This window comes from Chenopodium album, chromosome 20, assembly GCF_948465745.1.
Source record: "Chenopodium album chromosome 20, dcCheAlbu1.1, whole genome shotgun sequence".
NCBI classification, from domain to species: Eukaryota; Viridiplantae; Streptophyta; class Magnoliopsida; order Caryophyllales; family Amaranthaceae; genus Chenopodium; species Chenopodium album.
This window is the reverse complement of record NC_137853.1, coordinates 38033779-38053661: the sequence shown is the minus strand read 5'-3', so window position 1 is coordinate 38053661 and position 19883 is coordinate 38033779. Positions and strand designations below refer to the sequence as shown.

General features: G+C 34.0%; 1 long non-coding RNA gene and 1 pseudogene across 1 annotated transcript; both read left to right on the top strand.

Moving 5' to 3' along the window:
• Positions 1–7431: 7431 nt before the first annotated feature.
• On the top strand, positions 7432–7776 carry LOC145597496 (uncharacterized). The gene is made up of 3 exons (XR_014103363.1): positions 7432–7506; positions 7611–7666; positions 7758–7776. It is a non-coding gene; the product is annotated as an uncharacterized LOC145597496 (long non-coding RNA).
• Positions 7777–18584: 10808 nt separating this feature from the next.
• On the top strand, positions 18585–19416 carry LOC145598754 (protein LATERAL ORGAN BOUNDARIES pseudogene; annotated as a pseudogene).
• The last annotated feature ends 467 nt before the right edge of the window (positions 19417–19883 follow it).

Below are 19883 nucleotides of genomic sequence, written 5' to 3'. Positions count from 1 at the left end.
TAATGGTACAATATTTAATTTCTTTGAATTTTGGTTTATATTCTACTCCTGTATAATGCATAAAGTACGTACACAATATTTATATGTGTTTGTTTGAAATTTTGCATTGATTTCAGATGATGAACCAAAAGAATGGTGGCTAAGCAAGAGTGAAGGTGGTGGTTGGAAATTTAATACCATCAATGGCAAAAACACGGCCACTGCTAGTTTTAGAAGACTGGCACGCGGGATATACCCACAGCCATCACCTCAACGGAATAAAGAGGATCATCAACATCATTAAAATTCTTAATGTGTGATTTTGTCATGTATATTCTTATTGTTCTTTTAAAATAGTTTGCTTTTTCAATTTGACACTCCTGCATGACATCGATCGTGTTGATGTATTTGATGTGTGAACAATGGACTAAAGTAAGGTTGTCAAATTGGGTTCATATGTTGTGCACATTGGTTCAATTTGACTCAAGTAAAATTAATTTTAAACATAACTCATACACTTATAATATTCGTATTATACTAGATCAGTATGTCTAGTTTATTACTTGTATCGAAGTATATCACTATGTCTAGTTCACAACAACCAAAGATGGGCACGGGCCGTGCCGGCACGCGGGCGGCACGGGCCCGGCACGACTCCGGCACGGCCCGGCACGGGCACGGTGGCCGGCACGGCACGGCACGGCGACACGCCGGCGTGCCGTGGGCCGTGCCGTGAACAACTTTTTTGGGACCGGCACGGGCACGGCCCGTGGCACGGCGGGCGGCACGGTGGCCGGCACGTGGGCCGGCACGCCGGCACGACCCGCCGGCACGGCACGTGGCACGGCCCGGCACGGCACGGCACGGCCCGTGCCACTAGCCGTTGGAATATGGCCGTTTATGGCCGTTTTCCAACAGCTATAAACGGCCATATTTTCCACCCCATTTCCCACCCAAATCCCCTATAAATACCTCATATTTTCCTCCAAAATTTTCACAATTCATCAACTCATCTCTTCTCTCTTATTCTCTAATTTTCTTACTCCCAAATTCTCAATTCTCAAATTCCTAAAAAACATACAATCTTCCTCTCTTTTGTGAAAAGAAAAAAAAAATTCCTACTCTCTTATAAATTTTACATTTTTACTATTATTACTTGTACTAGTCTACTACCAAAAAAAAAAAAAAAAAAAAATTGTTATATTTACATTCGGGAAATTAAAAATTCGGGAAATTATAAATTTGGGAAAGCATTGAAGCGTCATTGTAAGATCTAACTCAACTTTATTTTAATTTGTTATTGTTATTGTTATTGTTATTGTTACTATTATTGTTATTATTATTAATTTATTATCATTATTATTATTATTATTATTATTATTATTATTATTATTATTGGAACTACTTAATTATATAAAAACTACTTTCTATTTTAATTGTGGGTTATTTGGATTGTTGAAATCTGTCTAAGGCGGGATTTGGGCTCTGGACAACGTCGCTCCTAACCTCTCCTACCTGGGATCTCATTGATCCAAGTAATCTACTATTATTATAATTATTTTTGAAAATTTAATTTATATAAAAACTACTTACTAATTAATTCTCATTGATCTCATTGTTGTTAATTGTTACTTTGTTATTGTTAGTTGTGTTATTATTATTAATTAATCATGGCATCAAACCCGAACGTTTCCTCCTCCTCTAGAAAAGCCAAGTCAACACGTAGGGAATCACCAAACCCAAACACTTCAATGTCTATGCCCCCCCCTAACATGCCCTTTCCCTCTCCTAACATGCCCTTTCCAAACACTTCCACCCCTTTCTTTCATCCCCAAAACACGGGAGGGCAAGAACAAATGGATGATATGGCTCCTTGGACCCAATTTCAACAAACCCAATTTCAACAATATGAATTTCCTTTTCCTCCTCCTCCTCCTTCCCAAGGTAGCCAAACACAAGCTTCCGGGTCGAGTGAACCATCCACCCATAATCCTAACATATTAGAGTGGTGTGCCGAAGAGGATTTTGCTCAAACCAAAAGAAAGAGTGGATGTTGGGTACATTATCAATTAAGTAAAGATGGAAAAAAATGCAAGTGTCGGACTTGTGGTAAAATTTTCTCGGCCGATACCAAGGGAGGGACGGGACACCTTACTAGGCATACAAAAAAATGTGGTGGACCATCTAGTGATCCAACCCAACCTAAAATTTCTCAATTCCATCCACAAGGTTTCATTTACAATTACGAGAGAGATAGGGATGAACTTGGGAGAATGCTTGTACATGCAGAACAACCTTTTCTTTTCGCCGAAAATGATGCCTTCAACAACTATATTAACCGAGCACTACAACCAAAACACAAAAAAATGTCCCGAAAAACCGTTCGATCTGCTGCCATGAAGACTTATCTAGAGTACAAATTGAAATTAGTAAATGAATTAGCTAATCTTCCTTGTAGAGTTTCTTTAACCGCCGATGCATGGGATGGTGGGTACGGACTTCACTATTTATGTGTTACTTGTCATTGGTTAGATAATGAGTGGATGTTACAAAAACGCATCATTCATTTCAAAATGCTTGAATACCCTCATACCGGTCTTAACATTTCACATCATTTAATGGAAGCTATTGATGCATATAGTCTTAGGGATAAAATCATGTCTATGACTTTCGATAACGCAACTTCTATGACATATAGTGCGAATTTGGTTAAACCCCAATTAACCGATTTAGTATTAGATGGAGAAGCACTTCATGTTAGATGCATTTGTCATGTTCTTAACTTGTGTGTGAAGGATGGAACACAAGCAATTGGTCCATTTTATCACAAAATAAGGAATGCTATTTGCACTATTAATAGCTCTAACATGAGATATCAAGAATGGAAAGGTTTTTGCAGGCAACAACGGATAAAAACCATAAAAATAGCACCGGATTGTCCAACTAGGTGGAACTCCACCTATGAAATGTTGAGTCGGGCAATCGAGTACAAGGTTCATTTAACACTTTTTTATAATATGAAATATCCACAAAATGCTTTACTTGAAGATGATTGGGCTAATTGTGAAAAATATATGCAGTTTTTACAATTACTATATGGTATGACACATTGTTTTTCTTCTGTATATAATCCTTGTGCTCATTTTTTTCTTAGCAATGCATGTTTACTTGCACAACTTTTTGCGGAACACCGATCACAACACGTTTATCGTGGATATCTTCCATCCATGGAGGATAAATGGCGTAAATATTACACCGATATTCCTAAGATTTATATTTTTGCTTCTATTTTAGATCCTAGACAAAAATATGATGGCACCTTTTTATTAATTGATATTTATTATAGTAACATGAATTTTGAAGATGATGTTGAAACTTTTAAAAATAAGGTGACGGATGAGTTTTTTAATTTATATAATGTTTATGAAAGTAAATATGGAACCGTGTCTCGATTTGCCCCTTCTCAAACATCCAAAAATGTAAGTAAACGGGCCAAAGGTTTATTTGCACAAGCTGCTAACTTGATGTCTAAGTATTCAGGTACAGAATCATCATCATCTAGGAGAACACAAAGCGATGTTTCGGAGTTGCAAATGTACTTAAGTTACGACTTCATGAAAGGCATGGACGACGAAGAGAAGTTTGGCCTCGACATCCTCGATTGGTGGAAATCACAAGCCGTGAAACATCCAATTTTGTCGGCAATGGCTCGTGATATTTTTGCTATCCAAGTCTCCTCCGTTGCTTCCGAAAGAGCTTTTAGTGCGTCGGGAAGAGTTCTAGACGATAGAAGAACAAGACTAAAACCCGAAACACTTGAAATGTGTGTTTGCTTCAAGGATTGGTTGGATGCCGAAACACGTTCTCAAGATCGTACTTATGCACAAAACGACGACGATGAAGGAACGTCGACTTCTTTTAGTTCTCATACTTCTCAATCCACTCAATTGGCGGATGACCTTGAACCTCTAGGAGACGAAGACGAAGATGAAGACGAAGGCGAAGACGAAGACGACCAATAATAATTACATGATTACATATTTACATTATACAATATTGTATTCTTTTTGTATTATCGAACTTCGTATTCCGTATAATAAATGAAGTTATTCAATATTCATACACTATTGTACGATTTTTAATTATCATTACTTATTTTGTAATTTTGTATTATTGAATTATCGTACATTCGTACCGGCTACCGTCATATAATAAAATAAGTTATTCTTCAATTTTTTATGTTTTCGGATTATCGCACTCGTATTTTTTTTTTTTTTTTATATGCATTTTTATTTTTAATTCGTTTTTTTTTAACATTTTTTTTTTTAAAAAAAAAAAAAAAATATCAAGAGGCACGGTTTGGCCCGCGGCACGGCACGGCACGGCCCGTTAGGCACGTGGGCCGTGCCGTGCCGTGGGCCGGGGTGTGCCAATTGCCGGCACGGCACGGCACGGCCCGCCGTAGAACCGGCACGGCACGGCACGGCACGGTCATCACCCCGGCACGGCCAGGCACGGCCCGCGGCGGCACGGGCACGGCCCGTGCCCATGTTTAACAACAACCCTTTCTTAAACCTAAAATCAAATTCCGTCTATCAATACAACAATTTCCCTCGTGGGCTTTGGTATAAATAAAATAGTGTAGCGCACACCCAAAATACTGTAGACAACTTTGATGGTGAAACCAGAACACGAAAATGGCTGACAATGGTTCCGCCCTAACCACCAACGGAGCAATGATAAACAATGTTTACTGGGAAATCCAATACGCTAGATTCTTCAACTTCCCAATCACTACTTCCCCAACTGCCACTTCCTCTTTTCTCCGCCCAATTTACGCAGGCAGGAAGGATCGATTGAAGGGCACTTGGGTTCCTTCTTCTTCTTCCAATGTCTCTCTTCATATTCTTCTCTTTGATCCCTCTTTTTCTGAACCTACTCTCGTTGTCTCCCTTGATGAAAGTATTTATGTGAGTTCTCATCTGGGTTGCCCATCAACTGTTTGATTATATGTTTCAATGACTATTTTGAAATTTTCCATGAATTATCGAACTTTTTACATTGATATACTTGTATGGATATTGTTAGAACTGGGTTGAATCCGGATTAATCGAAGTCTAGTAGGGTTTGAATTATCGAGTTATTGTGGGTTTGTGGGTATTTGTTCATTTGAGGAATTCATGGACTGCATTTTAGAGGTTTTTGGATAAATTTAAGATGAACTAGGTTGTGTGTTTGATGTATGAGTATGGACTTAAAGACCTGTTGTTATGGATTCCTGAGCTAATCTCTGATGTGGGTTGTTGTTGATTAATGAATTGAATGTGGCTGGAAGTTAATAGTTCCTTGGGTTATAGTAAGATGAGATGGGTTGTTTGTTGGTTGGTTGATTATGGATCTGAAATGTCCTAACTTTGTTGGGCTTTTTAGGGTGATCTTATTTGTGGGTACTTAATATGAGAGGGGGTTTCTAATACAAATTTTATGGGGTGGATAGATATTAGTGTTGCAGGTATAATTGATTTTCACTACATAAGAAATGGTAATTTACGAGCGAAAGATAACCATTGATAGGTTTAAAGGTTTAATGGAAGGGTTTGGTATGTTGATAGCTTATTTCGTAGATAATCTATTGAGGTTTCAAGTGTTGTGAATGATTGTGAAATTTTCTGAAAGAGTATGTATGTTATAGATTATTAACTAAGGAAGAAAATATGGGGGTATGAAATCCTGCCACTTATTATCTTGGTCTAAATAAAGATCAAATTGTGGTGTTCAAGGCGCGGCATATGGTGCTTTGCCATAGACATTCCTCAGCTCAAAAATGAAGTGTGCAACTGTAAAAATACGATAATGTTGTCTATATTCAGTGTTCTAATCGTTGTTTTCTTATGTTTGTAATTTGATTAGTGGCAGTGAATGGTTTTGAAGTGCCTATATGATTAGTTTTATGTGATTCCTTCTGATTGTATTAAATAATTCTAGAGAAATGCTTACATACTATCACTAATCAATATGCACTGGCTATAATTTTGCCAGAATGTACACATTAAGACTGTTATGGTTGGAGTCCAATTATGTTAGTCCAATTATAGGGATTGTGATTTCTGGTGTGGTACTCTTTTTGGTTGATTTACAACACTCAAAATACAATGTTTGGAAACTTTATTTTGGATTGTGCTCCCTGAGCTGTATAAATGGGTTGAATTTATATGTACTCGTCCATTGATAAACTTTGAACCATGGACAGATTAACCTTGGTCCTTTATATTGCATCAGATTGATGTTTGTACCTAATGAAATTTCTAATGATTTTTATGCATGTTGTGTAAAGTTGTTTTGATCATTAGTACTCCTTACAAGAAAGGGCTATTGACAAAAATTTATCATTGCTATTGTTCTTTGATTTCTGTAATGTACTGGCTCATTTATATAGTCGTTAAACAACTTGAGAAGGTTTTCAGTTTTTTTATATAGATTAGCCAATTATGCAGTTTTCTAGCTCTCTTCTTTCTCCATGCAAAGCCATCCTGGTGTTGTTGCTTCCCTTTTTTTTTCTTGCCTGGGAACTGAATCTATTTTTACAAGATGTTACTGGTGTTCTAGCATCTTACTGCTGGTGAAACAAAACAGCAGAAGCATTAGCATTTGTTTATAATTTTTATTCTGGGTGATTGTTTGTGCAGGAAGAACACTACATTTCAAAGCTGAATTTTACGTGGCCACAGGGATCTGATGTTTCAGGATGTGCTCTCAGAGGAAGCAGAGTAATATTTGCCAGTTACAGAGATGGCATGGGCCAGGCAAGCTTCTAGACTGGGATTTCCATTGATTGCCTTCTTTCATGCATGGACTAACACACTTCTTGCTGACTTGCTGTTTAACATGTTAAGGTTTTGCTCTAGACAACTTTTTGCAATCAGTTTAGCAAAGAATCTATATAGTCCAGAATCTTAACATGATTACTTGATGTATTTGGCTCTGAAGATGACTAATCGTAAACTATTTTCTCATGATTATCCAAATGAGCTCCTGACACACTTGAGCTCCTGACGTAGTCTCTCAGCATCTTTGTGATCTTCTTAGACAGATTTTTATCTGAAAGACTAGGAAAATTCTCGTCTTCTGAAACAATTTCCTTTTGAAAAGAAATTGCGCTCAATGTTAATTCTTGCTGATAGGCCATCAGTCTCTTGCTGTTGTGGTATTTGGGAAGCAATGCTCGTTTTCCTCGAGTGTCAACTGCTGTTTAGAGGAGGATCCAAAGCCAAAGCCTTGTTCAAATTAAAATAAAAAATGCACTCTCTGGCAGTGCTATTATGATACTGATTATCTTCATAAGCAGCTCCTTTGTTTCCAACTTCTGAGAAACTTGTTTAAAAATAAATCCTGCTTATGATAATGTCTTGGTGCTTCCTAATCTCGAGCGTGACTTTTTTTTTGACCTATGTGATGTTTCAGATTCAAAAGTTTGCACTTCGTTTCTCCTCTTCTAAAGAGTCACAGGAATTCATGGAGTCATTAAAGGTGAATCAGCATTGTGAATTCGTCAATGTTACTGCAATCATAGTAACATCTTCAATTAGGGTAGACACTATGGCTGAAAATTTATATCGTACTTTTTATAACAGAGTGTGAAGGAAGGAAGAAATTGTTCAAGTTTACCACTCAGTCTGCTCAATGAGGGGTATGAAACCATCTCTTCTGAAGAAATTGTACATAAGCAGCAACCAGTTAAGGCTAAAAAAGAAAATTGATGATTGGTCTTATTGTTTAAGGGTCAATGAAGAGCATACGCCACTGCGTCTACCTTCAATCAACCAGGAACATGATACTTACTCATGCTCTGAGGGGTATGAAACCATCTCTTTCTGAAGAAATCGTGCACCTTGTAATTTGGAACAACTAAGCAACAACCATGTAAGGCTAAAAAAGAGAATTGATGATTGATCTTTTTGTTTAAGGGCTGATGAAGAGCATAGGCCACTGCTGCTACCTTCAATCATCCAGGAACATGATCCTTACTCATGTTCTGAGGAAGCAGCTCAGGATCTTGCTGTTGGGAACACTAATGTTGCATTGCCTCAGAGCTTTACTGCACTTCTCGCTGATTCTTGCACTGAGACTAATCTAGGTACAAAGCAAAATTATAAGCTACTTTGCACATAGTTAGCTTTTATTTACTTTCATCGGCTAATTATGTATTCTATAGGAATACCTCAAGTACCGGCAGAAGTTGATCTGAACCGCTTCTATAAAGAGGTATCTTTCAGATCTTTGACCATGTCTATTATCCAGCTGCTAGATGCTTCACCGTCTTGCACCTTACAGGTAAAAGTATTGGAACTTCTAAGAGGATTTCTCATGTGTGAGTTTAGGTTATAATTGAGATATGCAAGAAATATTTTTATTTAAGTATGAAAGTTGTCCATTCATACATAGATGATAAAATTGATATAGTGGTCTCTTACTAGCTTGGAGGCCTGTAACAATATTTTTCTTGCTGGTTCTGCTGCAAAGTCATTTGTTAATTTTGTAGAAACAACAAAAAAAATCTTGTTTCATGTATTTCTTTAGGTTTCCACTTTGTTTGTTACTTGAATATTCATGTTGCTGATGTCTTTATTTTTTCTTCTCTGTATGTTAACTTTATACTTATTGTTTTCCAGAAAAGGGGAGCAGACAAAATCTTAGGTAAGTATGCTTTTGGTTATAATTCGTAAATATGGACAGGAAGGCTACCTTCTATATCTTACTTTCTGTTATATAAGTGGACTTTGATCAACATGATCACTAGCCCTTGAGGACATGCAATCATCTTCAATTCTTTCTATAACTGTGACCAAAGATGAATATATCAGTGATATGAAACTGGCCTCCATATACAATACAATACGGAGTATGACATTCTCGCACATTACTTATATTGAAATTCAAATCATGAAACAGCTTGTTCAAATAAAGATTTGCCTGTTTTATGATAAAATTTCTTGAATCTGAGGGCATACATGAATGATGAATGGTCTAATACTTCAGGATATGCTTATTTAATATAACAGGATATCTGTTCTGCTAAATTATTCAGCTTCAATCATCTGAATTTTGTTTGTTCATGTGTTATTACAGACATGTTAGACATGATGGATAGTGTGATAATTGAACTGGGAGGAAACTTGGCAATTTGAGGACCACATCGATACTGTTATCTTTGGACTTGAAGGAGACTTGGCAAATTAAGGACCAGATTTATGTCTCAACCTTCTGTAAGTAGCGAAATTATCGGCACATTCAGGTTATTTCAACCATAATCTCATATACTAGCTCACAGTTTTGAATGTACAGCAATCTGAATCATTAAATTCCACTATGTGCTTTAACTTTTGCTAATATACATGTATGGTTACAATTCTAAATTTGACAATAGTACTTGTATATGTATATACAGTCATTTGATGTTTGCTGTCTCCTTTTAAAGTTGAATCTACTTGGTATACTAGTATTATTACAAACTTTCCTGGCCATATTGAAGTCAAGGGCCGTGGAAAGTTAAGGAACTCTTAGTTGATCACTAAGATCAGAATAATAAAGTCTGATCTCTGGTTTTCTTTTACTCTGCATCATATAGTTTCCTTCTATTTAGTTAAGAAATTCTCAACATATCTCCTGGTTGTACCCGAACCCCATGAGTGTTTAATCACTACTTTTTAGAACAGTGATACCTAATACTCCACTGACCACTGCCCCTCCTCTCTCCCCCCTCCCCCATTGGGATTTGGTAACATGAGGATCAGAATGTGAATAATGGTACGATGGAACACTTATGTCTATTTTAACCTATGTTACTCGGACTCTTCACCTCACCTTGAGTACCCTATCAGATCCTTGACACTCGGATATGGGTAGGAGTGTAGGACACTAAGACAATTCATATTTGTTCATAATCATGGAAATATTTAAGAACATAGTCGAGTTGGACACTTGAACACATACTCGTGTCAGACATGGGTACCCAAATCTGAGTATCATAGATTTAAACATAATTGGTAGCGTATTATGATTTAGACACATTAAAAATTGATTTTGGTACACCTCTATGTGAGAAGAACATTAAAACTATGTTCTCATGAGCCACAATAGGTGTGCAAAAAATAGTTTTTGGTATGCCTAAATTAGTTCACTATTTAGAAACTATTCATACGTTAAGTTGTCCAAGTGCCATGTGATGGGTTAGACTTAAGAATAAAGCCAATATAAGGGTTTGAAAATAAAAAGGTCCTTTAAGTTCACATGGCCCAGCCATATGTTCACCTGTTTGAAGGGTTCAGGCCCGAGACCTATGGCCCAATCCTCTTTATACGGCAAGTTAACTTTACAAGTTTCCATAATTTCAGTGTCTGCTTTTTAGAAAAGCTTCATTATTTTAATAGGATTCAGAAATCAGAATTAACAATATTATTGAAAGAGTATATAATTAGGGAATAATGTATACAAATTAGGAAGAAGCTAGGAAACCAAATATATTTGGGTATATAATAACCTAAATAAATTTGGGGGTATTTTATGAAGGTACATTGTACCGACTGATTTTGTTGATTATATTGGGCATATTATATGATTAAAGGAAAATTTGGGAATTTGAGAGGCAAAGGACCACATTAGGTATATAATTCACAAGTCAAACAAAGATCTACAAAGAATCCATTCTATGGATTTTCTCCTTGTCAACTCAAGATTGTGATCATTTTGAATATGGTGCATGCATGATACATATACTATGTTAAATTTGTATTATCTTTAATTTTCATGTTTATGATTGGATAGATGACCAAATAAAATGAAGGGAGGGAGTCCTATCTATATTGATGGGATTTGATTTTTGGGGAAAAGAGAGAATTGTTGGGACCTTTTAAAGGTACGAGTACTAGGTGATAAATTAATCTTCGGGAATCTCAAGAGATGTGAAAGGTAAAGCCAATAAATTGGTTGATAGTTTCTCGTTAATGAACAATTCTTTGTTTTACAATGGTTGCTTTTTAAGATAATTGTTGGAATATGGTGATTTACAAAGTATCAACTATTGATAAATAAGTTATGCACCGACAAACTTGTAAAATTGGAGTCACTTATGTCGTCACTTACTCTAAAACACTTTTGATGATAGTTTTACCCCCGTAATAAGCTCATTAAGGTCTATAATAAACAGCTCTTAAAAGAGACATTAAGTCATTAGACATTTGATTGATACATTGATAGGAATACTAATTTGCTTGATGCCCTATCTTTCAACTACTTATCCTCAAACAATTAAAAAAATGGATGAGATCAATCAATCATATCATATCATAAATCAAGAAGAAGCCCTATCACTAATGATTAGGGGCCTCAACTAACATTATTGTCATTCTCATAAAATTGAGGAATCTATTCTCTCCGACCACACCCGCAGGTTATTTTTGCAAAAGGGAAATGGTAGGCGTGATCATAAACAACCCTTTTTTGGGATGGTTAGTTTGAATTCTTTGAAGAGACAACTTAAACAGTCTATATATATCCAACAACTAACCTCTTATTATTTTGTGTTCAATCGAGAAAGACTTTGGTGTACAATTTATGCTAATGTTCATAATTTTTGTTTTCTAATTCATTTTATAGTTTAATACTCTGAAATATACTTTGTACTCGTATTTGATTTCACTAGAAGATAGTTATACTCATACGTGATCTGCACACAAAGATAAATATATAATTGAATTAGAACAATTGAAAAAACTAATTAAAGTTTGATTGTTTGTGATTAATTCTCTTGAAAGTGTGAAATTAGGCCAATGGATTATTTAAACCCTTTTTTTTTATTTGATTTCTTAACCACCCAAATTCAATCAAACCCGATTCATAATTGATCAATAAGATCTATTTTTACTTAGCTATAATCAATTTATTTTCTTGTTTGATCGACATAAAATAATTCAGGGACTAAATTACAAATTTCCTGTATTTGATCAAACAACTACTAATTCCATATAAAACTAGATGAAAATTAGTTAGCTTTCCACTCGCATGTAATTTAAAAGTAGAATGAGCATCTTAGCTTGCTATATGAAGTAGAGAATGCTGGTATGATTGCTGGCAATTTGATAGTGGATATTCCCATAAAGTTTTATTTGTAAATATGCTTCATAATATCTTATTTTAAGCACCAAAAAAATAATAATAATAAAGAAGTTTCATAACTTCAATACCTAAATTTACCAATGATTAAATATGGGCCCAATTGAGTTTGATTGGATTTGGGCGGTTAAGAAACTCCAAAGAAGCTGATGTTTCAATTATGTAGTTAGTTGCATAGATCGGCTGAACATCCCATTAACAAAAAATTATGCAACACTTTGAAAATTATTCTTTTCTTTTTTTTCCCTCTTTCCTTCTTGATTAATTTGAATACTTTAGATTATCTAAATTTGGATTCAATGCATGAAATTGTGTATTTAAAGGGTTCTCATTTGCAAGCCATAGATAAGCTAGGAGGTATAGTTACCCCCCTTTGCTTAGGTACATGTTTATGCTTGGTTTGGGTTGCTTCCCATCTTATATGATTGGGTCCTATTACACCAAATTTGATCTCGAATCTTGTATTATCACCTCTCAATTATGTTTCACCGGCTAAATTAATTAGAATATTATTTGTAACGATTGATTCTGGCATTTCTTGATGTATAATGAAATTTTCATTCACTCGATAATCAACTTTTGATTGTTGAAGATCGGGTGAATGAGAATGTCATTTTTACTTTTTGTAATTGCCAAAACCATTATCCTCTAACCATTCTCAAGTTTATAATCTTTGAGAGAGGAGTGACTAAAATTTGTCAACCATCTCATGATCATTGTGGTTTAGTTGTGTAATTTTGCAAATGATTGTGATTCTCTTACAGGTTTTTCATTGATGGGAATTGAACATCTGAATTAGCGGCTTTCATGTTTGAATGTAAGTCATTTGCACTTAACTTTTATTTGCTTCTTACTTAATGCTTTCTTTTAAAAGACAAGCGTAACTATCTTTCTTCTTTCTGATTCTCAATAAATTTGATGTCTTTTAAAAGATTTGTTAAATATCACGTAATACATGTTCATTTGAGTGACTTTATTCTATAAAGTACATGTTAAATATACTTATTTTACACTTGTATAAAAACTTTATTTATGTACCTCGGTCCAAGTGTAGGCTATACATGAACAATCATTCATCATCGATCATCAAGAAATGACCTTAGCTTGAAACTTGAGGGTGTCGAAATCATATTGGGTTTGACAGAAATTCTTTGTGTAAAGACATTCGATCGATCTCACCTTATTCATGATGTGGGACTAAATAGTTTTATGGTAGTGTGATCATATAGTATTTTGTGCCTATAAGTCATTCTTACTATTTGTCTTCCTGCAGATTGAATTGTGTCTCAATAATGAATAGTTTACTATTTGACATAACATCTGTTATTTTGAATTATATATGTTTTGAAAATAATATTCAGAAAATATTCAAGTATTTGATCATTTGGATTAAATGGAGCATTATACTGACGTGATTACTACAGTACAGGATTTGCTACACATGAATCCATGGATTGAGCTCAAGTCCGAAACACAGCCAATAAGGTGATCCTAAATTTATACTTGTAATTGAAGTTTTTTAAATGATATGTAATTGAAGTCTTTTAAATGATAAATTAGACATCTGAAACTTGAGTACTCTGTATGAGTAAACCTATTTACTATCTTGTTCATATTCCTGGGCCTCAACCATAAGTTTAAGCTTTTAGTTGAGTTGGTCCTCTAACATGGTATCGGAGCCAGCGTGATACAAAGGTCACGGGTTCGAATCTCATCCACCCCCCACTTTCAAGTGAAATATTAAGCGCAGGGTATGAGGAGGGCCCATGCTGCAGCTTTTGGTTGGGTTGGTCCTCTAACATATTCACCCAAATTTGGACATATAACACTTTTAAAAATAAAAAGATAAAATGAGAGGACAATTTTCAACCTTTTTTATAGGAAAAAGAAAATTTTACAATCTTTAGAAAGCCAAAAAAATAAAAAAAATAAAAAATAATTTTGATCAAATATGTTGTACGGAAGGAGCATAAACAGAAGAATAGGTTGTCGTAGAATGAGTGGAGTAAAGTAGGCCCAGACATAGCAGGGGTAGCCACACGTTCTGGCCTATAAGCCTACTTCCTAATTGGGCCCCTCCCCTCCCCTCTAACTTATTGGATACAGCCCAGCCTTCTTATAGATACCCATTTCTGGTAATTTTACTCTTATTTTTTTCACTACCTCACTTATTATCTTGCATTTTTTAAAACCACCTTTTAATCTTTGTTTTTCTGGTTTTTGTTTTTTTAGTTACTGCATTTGAAAGGGACCATTTTTTTTATTTTTTTTTCTTTTTATAGTTTATATTTTTTTATGAAACAACCCTCATAGTAAAAGTTTCAATCAATATCTTTTACCTTTTTTATTAAAAAAAATATTGTACCCGTATTTAACAAGTTCAAGGTTAAATTTTTGTAGTGTAGAAAGAGCCACATGAGCAAATGATATAAACATAATTTGATCTTAAATCTTGTGTATCACCCCTCTAAACTTTAACCAACTAAGCTTGTTAACCATCCAACATCCACAGTATTTTGACGCTTGATAAAAGAAAGTAACAAGTTGCCCTAATTTTATTTTTTATTTATTTTTTTTTATTTTTTTTTATTTGACAAGAACAAGTTGCACTAAATCTTAAATTAATTGACCCTTGGAAATATAGGATTATCAACATGCCAACTTTCTTTACATCTTAAATATAAAATAAGCAACCTTATTATTGTATACTTCGTATATATGTAGCCTGAGGACTAATTATAATTATTTTTTTGTAAAACAATACAGCATTATTTTAAGAATTTTTATGACAAATTCATGGTTCAAATAGTTTTTGTATGGAGTATTTGATTGAATCCTTAATGTTTTAACTTTTTACATCTTATTGTATTCAACCCTTAAAATTGCAACTGTCTTTTTTATTTTTTATTTTTTATTTTATTTTTATTTTTTTATTAAAGATTACATATGATACATTTTGCATATTTTATGAAGTATTTATACGGATTATATTTTTTTTGGGTAACCATGGTAGGGTAGCTTCCCTTTTCAAAATTTCTACCTGGAAGAATTTATAGGGTACCTAGCTAATTAATAAGCTTCTTACGACCACTAGATGAAGGGCACATACAAAAATCATCAAAAGAGATTTTGTATTAATTAGTGCCAAATAGAATGATGAATAGGTACTAGCTTTGTAAAATAATATAGCAGACTTTCACTTTGTAGTTGTACATGCCAATTTCTTGTAATTAATAATTAACCTTGCTTAATTGGAAATGTGTACATGTTATGATTCAAGTTCTTTTCGCTTTAAAATCAAATTGATATTGAAGGAATGAAGGGAAACCTATGAATCAAGTAATATACAAAGTATAAAACATAGGAAACCTATGAATTTAAGGTTACATAAACTATCCCAAAAAATTTGAGGACATTAGATATGTTGCTTTGATCAAATTTCTTAACAATGGTACAGATACTTACTGGTTCAAGATAAACCAAGATAAGGACTTCTTATGAGATACACGACTTTAGGAAACACCCTAAAAACCGTCCTTCAAAATTAACCCTACCCATATGTGAGATATTTTGTTCCATATAACTTTAAGTAAACTTAATGCTCTCAATTAATTGCATTTGTGAACAAACAAAGGATCATTTTGTGTAGCCTCCACAAATGAGTATACATATAAATGGTTAATTGCTACTTACTGATTGATAGCAACCATGTTAATAGTACCTATAACAATAATATTGATAGCAACCATGTTAATAGTATTATCTACAACAACAATAATAATAGCAATAAATTAAAGTGTAAGCATCTTTATGATAGAACCAAACGCTATTGGATTTTGTAATCTACTTATATATGTCACATCTCATCTTGATTCTCTTAGAATTGGCCAAGGTATAGTATTGAAAGTGATAGGACCTTATTTAGGAGTAATGATTAGGATGGTTATTGTTCATAAGTAAAATTATACTACCTAATAAGTGAGTGTACAATTATCATACTCTTATTCTTAATAATCCATATTATTCAAGGATATTTTACTAATTACCCCAAGTTAAGACAATAAGATAAAAGGCAAAGGATATGGGCCATATCTAAAATAATTATTAGCCATATCCAACGTGTTGATTATTCGTTTGTCTTCGCAGCCTGTACAGTCTGTGAACGCATCTTTTATTTTATAATCTCAATCCACCATATTAATCATCAATCTCATGTTAGGGTTTGTTGTTGATTCTCTTTTTCCCTTACCAAACTATATATGTTTTCTTCAGACTCAATTATAATATAAACTCTTATTCTATAGAATAAAAAATAATAATAATTTCAATTTAGTAAAAATCAGACTCGTGACTGAAGATAGCAAATCTGCCTTTTTTTTAATTTTATTTTTTGAGGGTGCATGATGAGTAAGGGGGAGCAGGAGATCAATCTAGATTAGAGGAGCAGAAATGGAGACAACCCCACAAACATTTACAGTAATATAATTAATTTGCAGTATCATATCATACTATACCCCCCCCCCCCCCCCCTCCCTTCTTCCCTCTTCCCCTCTCCTCAAATTTATTTTAATTTTTCAAAAAATAAATAAAAATAGTGCCCCATTAATTACACTTTTATTTTGTCTTTTAGCCTTGAATTCTCTCTCCTGCTGATTTCCCCTCCACTAAAAATGCTCTTTGCCTTCCTTCCATTCCTTTTTGTCATAAATTTATATCATCAATTTCTTCTTCATTCTCTGCAAATTATATTATCTTCCCTCTTATTACACATTTTCTCTCTCCTTTTCTTCCCTACTAATTAGGGTTTTCCATTTTTCTCCCCCCTCTTCTTAATATGATCACATCATAAACCTCAATCACTTCAACTCGGTACTTCTAGTGATCTACAACTTAATGAACTATAACAGTTTATTATTATCTTTTTCTTAATATCAGGGTTACCAAGAAAACTCTTTGGAAAATAAAGCCTTAACACAAGGAAAGTGTAAAAAAATATAAAAAGGTACAGTTTTTTAGTTATTTCTTCATTTTTTTCTGGTTTAAATTTTTTGCATCAGAAAAATAAACAGGAAAAATAATAAAGATATGCAGCAGCAGAAGCAGCTTAAATAAATTCTCCTATTTTTTTAGGTAAAGTGTAAGAAACAAGCACCTACCCTTTTGAATATATAGCCTACTACTACATACTACTGCTGTTGATGTTGTCTTAGCTTCACGGCATCAAGTAGTCTGATCTAGTGTGTGTGTGTATATATATATATAGCTTAGGTTATAACACATGAAAGTTATAACCTATGGTTTTGAATTTTATGAAAACTTTATATTATAAATATAATATAGAGTTGTATATAGTAGTAGTATCTTGTTAGCTTAGGTTGTTGAAAGAGGTGAGGTTAAAAAATAAGGGAAAATTGAAAAAATTAGAATAGGACTAGATCCCATGAATCAGAAGAGTATGTATGTGTGTACTGTTGTTAGTCTATTATAGCTGCTTATGATGATCATGATTATTGTCTTCATTTCTTTAGGATTTTTTCACATGGAGTACTATAAAAGAGAGAACAGAAATTAGACAGAGAGAGAGAAAGACAATTTTTAAGATTGAGATGAGATTTTTGTTCTTGAAATTTGATTTGTCAAAAATTAATTTGCCAAATATCCATCATGAGTTTGGTTGAGTTAGTTTTTCCTTCTTTTGTTTCAATTTTTTTTCCCCCCAATTTTCTTTTGTGTGTTAATGTTCAAAAATTGAGTTTTTTTTTTTTTTTTTTTTTTTTAAGTTTGAAATTAAATGCCATAAGGGCTTTTGTTTGATTTGATTTTTGTTAATAAATTGGAAAGTTGTATATAATCATAAGGGTGGTCTAAACTTTTTGTTTTGTATCTTCAATAATTTGTGATCAACAAAACATCATCAACAATTTAAGATTTCGTTGATTAATTTGTGGGGTTTTTTTTTTTTTTTTTTTTTTAAGTGAATATCAAATTGGGAAATTATAATAATATATTATTCAAATATTCCACCAAAGAAGTGTTTTTGCCATCTTACAATATTATCTAAACTTTATTTGTTTTTTTTTTTTTTTTTTTTGTTTAAAAAAGAAACCTTTGTATACTTGGGATAAACAAAGAATCATCAAAAGTAAGAAACAAATCAAATACTTGTGTTCTACTATTATAATGATAAAAAAAAAAAAAACCTCATTTTAATTTTGAATTTATGGTGTATGTAACTTTTATTTGTGAAGAATTTAAACCATGTTACAACATACTCTGAGTAACTCTCTAGCTTAGCTAACCTAATTTCATTCAATCTTGATTCTTGATTCTTTTTAGCAATCACTAATAAATGAATCTCATTACATTCATCTCTTTTAATGTCTTCTTCATGAAATTGGGCTATTTCTTTTCATTTCATCTTTACATTATATAATGTGACACAGAAGAAAGTACACACTAAAATGGCATCATCAAGCTCCTACAACTCGCCGTGTGCAGCCTGCAAGTTCCTGCGTAGGAAATGCATGCCAGGCTGCATATTCGCGCCCTATTTCCCACCCGAAGAGCCTCAAAAATTCGCCAACGTCCACAAAATCTTCGGAGCAAGCAACGTCACCAAACTCCTCAACGAGCTCCTCCCTCACCAGAGGGAGGATGCCGTCAACTCCTTAGCCTATGAGGCCGAGGCGAGGGTCAGAGACCCCGTATACGGGTGTGTAGGAGCCATATCTTACCTTCAACGCCAAGTTCAAAAGCTTCAAAAGGAGCTTGATGCCGCCAATGCGGATCTTCTTCGTTATGCTTGTAACGATATCAACTCTACCACGGGCGCAATGCAGGGGATGGGGGGCATCCCTCCACCTCCTCCTCCTCCTCCTCCTCGGCCGCCTCTAGATCAATTCGGCAGCTTTTATCAGCCATCTGATCTTACTTCACAGATGATGCAGCCTTACCCTTATATACCATGGAATGACATGAATAATGTTGATCAAAGAGGAGGTGATGATGATCAAGGTAACATGTGATCTTATTAATTTATAAAAAGGTTTCCTAGCTAATTAAGGTCCTAAGCTACCTAATTAGAGATGGCATATATAATTAAGGTGAGAATTATATAACTCATCATATATAGTATCTATATTATTTGATATATGCTTCTCTTTAGCTAGGTTGTTACCCTTTTATTATTTGAACTTCTACTTTTTAGTTGGAGTAATTGGATTTCCAATTTTATTTTTTGTGGTGCTATCATATTTTTGGGGCATATATATATATGAAATAATTCAACTATTTATATAAATGTGTATTCCTTGGATTATCAATTGTGATGTTTTGTGTTGTATTTCAATATATGGTTTATTTGAATCTTGGTTATGAAATTGTGTTGTGTATATGCTTGAGAAACTTCAAATTTATATCGGTGATATATGTGTTAATTTTGCGAAAAATTTTCCAAAATCCCCCCTTATGATTCTCCATAACATCTCAAGGAGTCAAGGGTATTCATCTTCAACATATCACGGTTATAAATTTGGTGTATTCTCTTCAATTATCATAAAATTCTCTCTTTGTTTTCGATTTGGTCCATAAAGCTTGACTCCATGATTTAGTTGCATTCAAGAGGCTGATTAAATACGAAGTATTAACTTTGAAGTTTGAAGGTGTCAACTTTGATCAATTCATTGATTTAGGCCTAGCTAAATTTATGGGAGTTTCATGGTATGTGCTACTTGGAT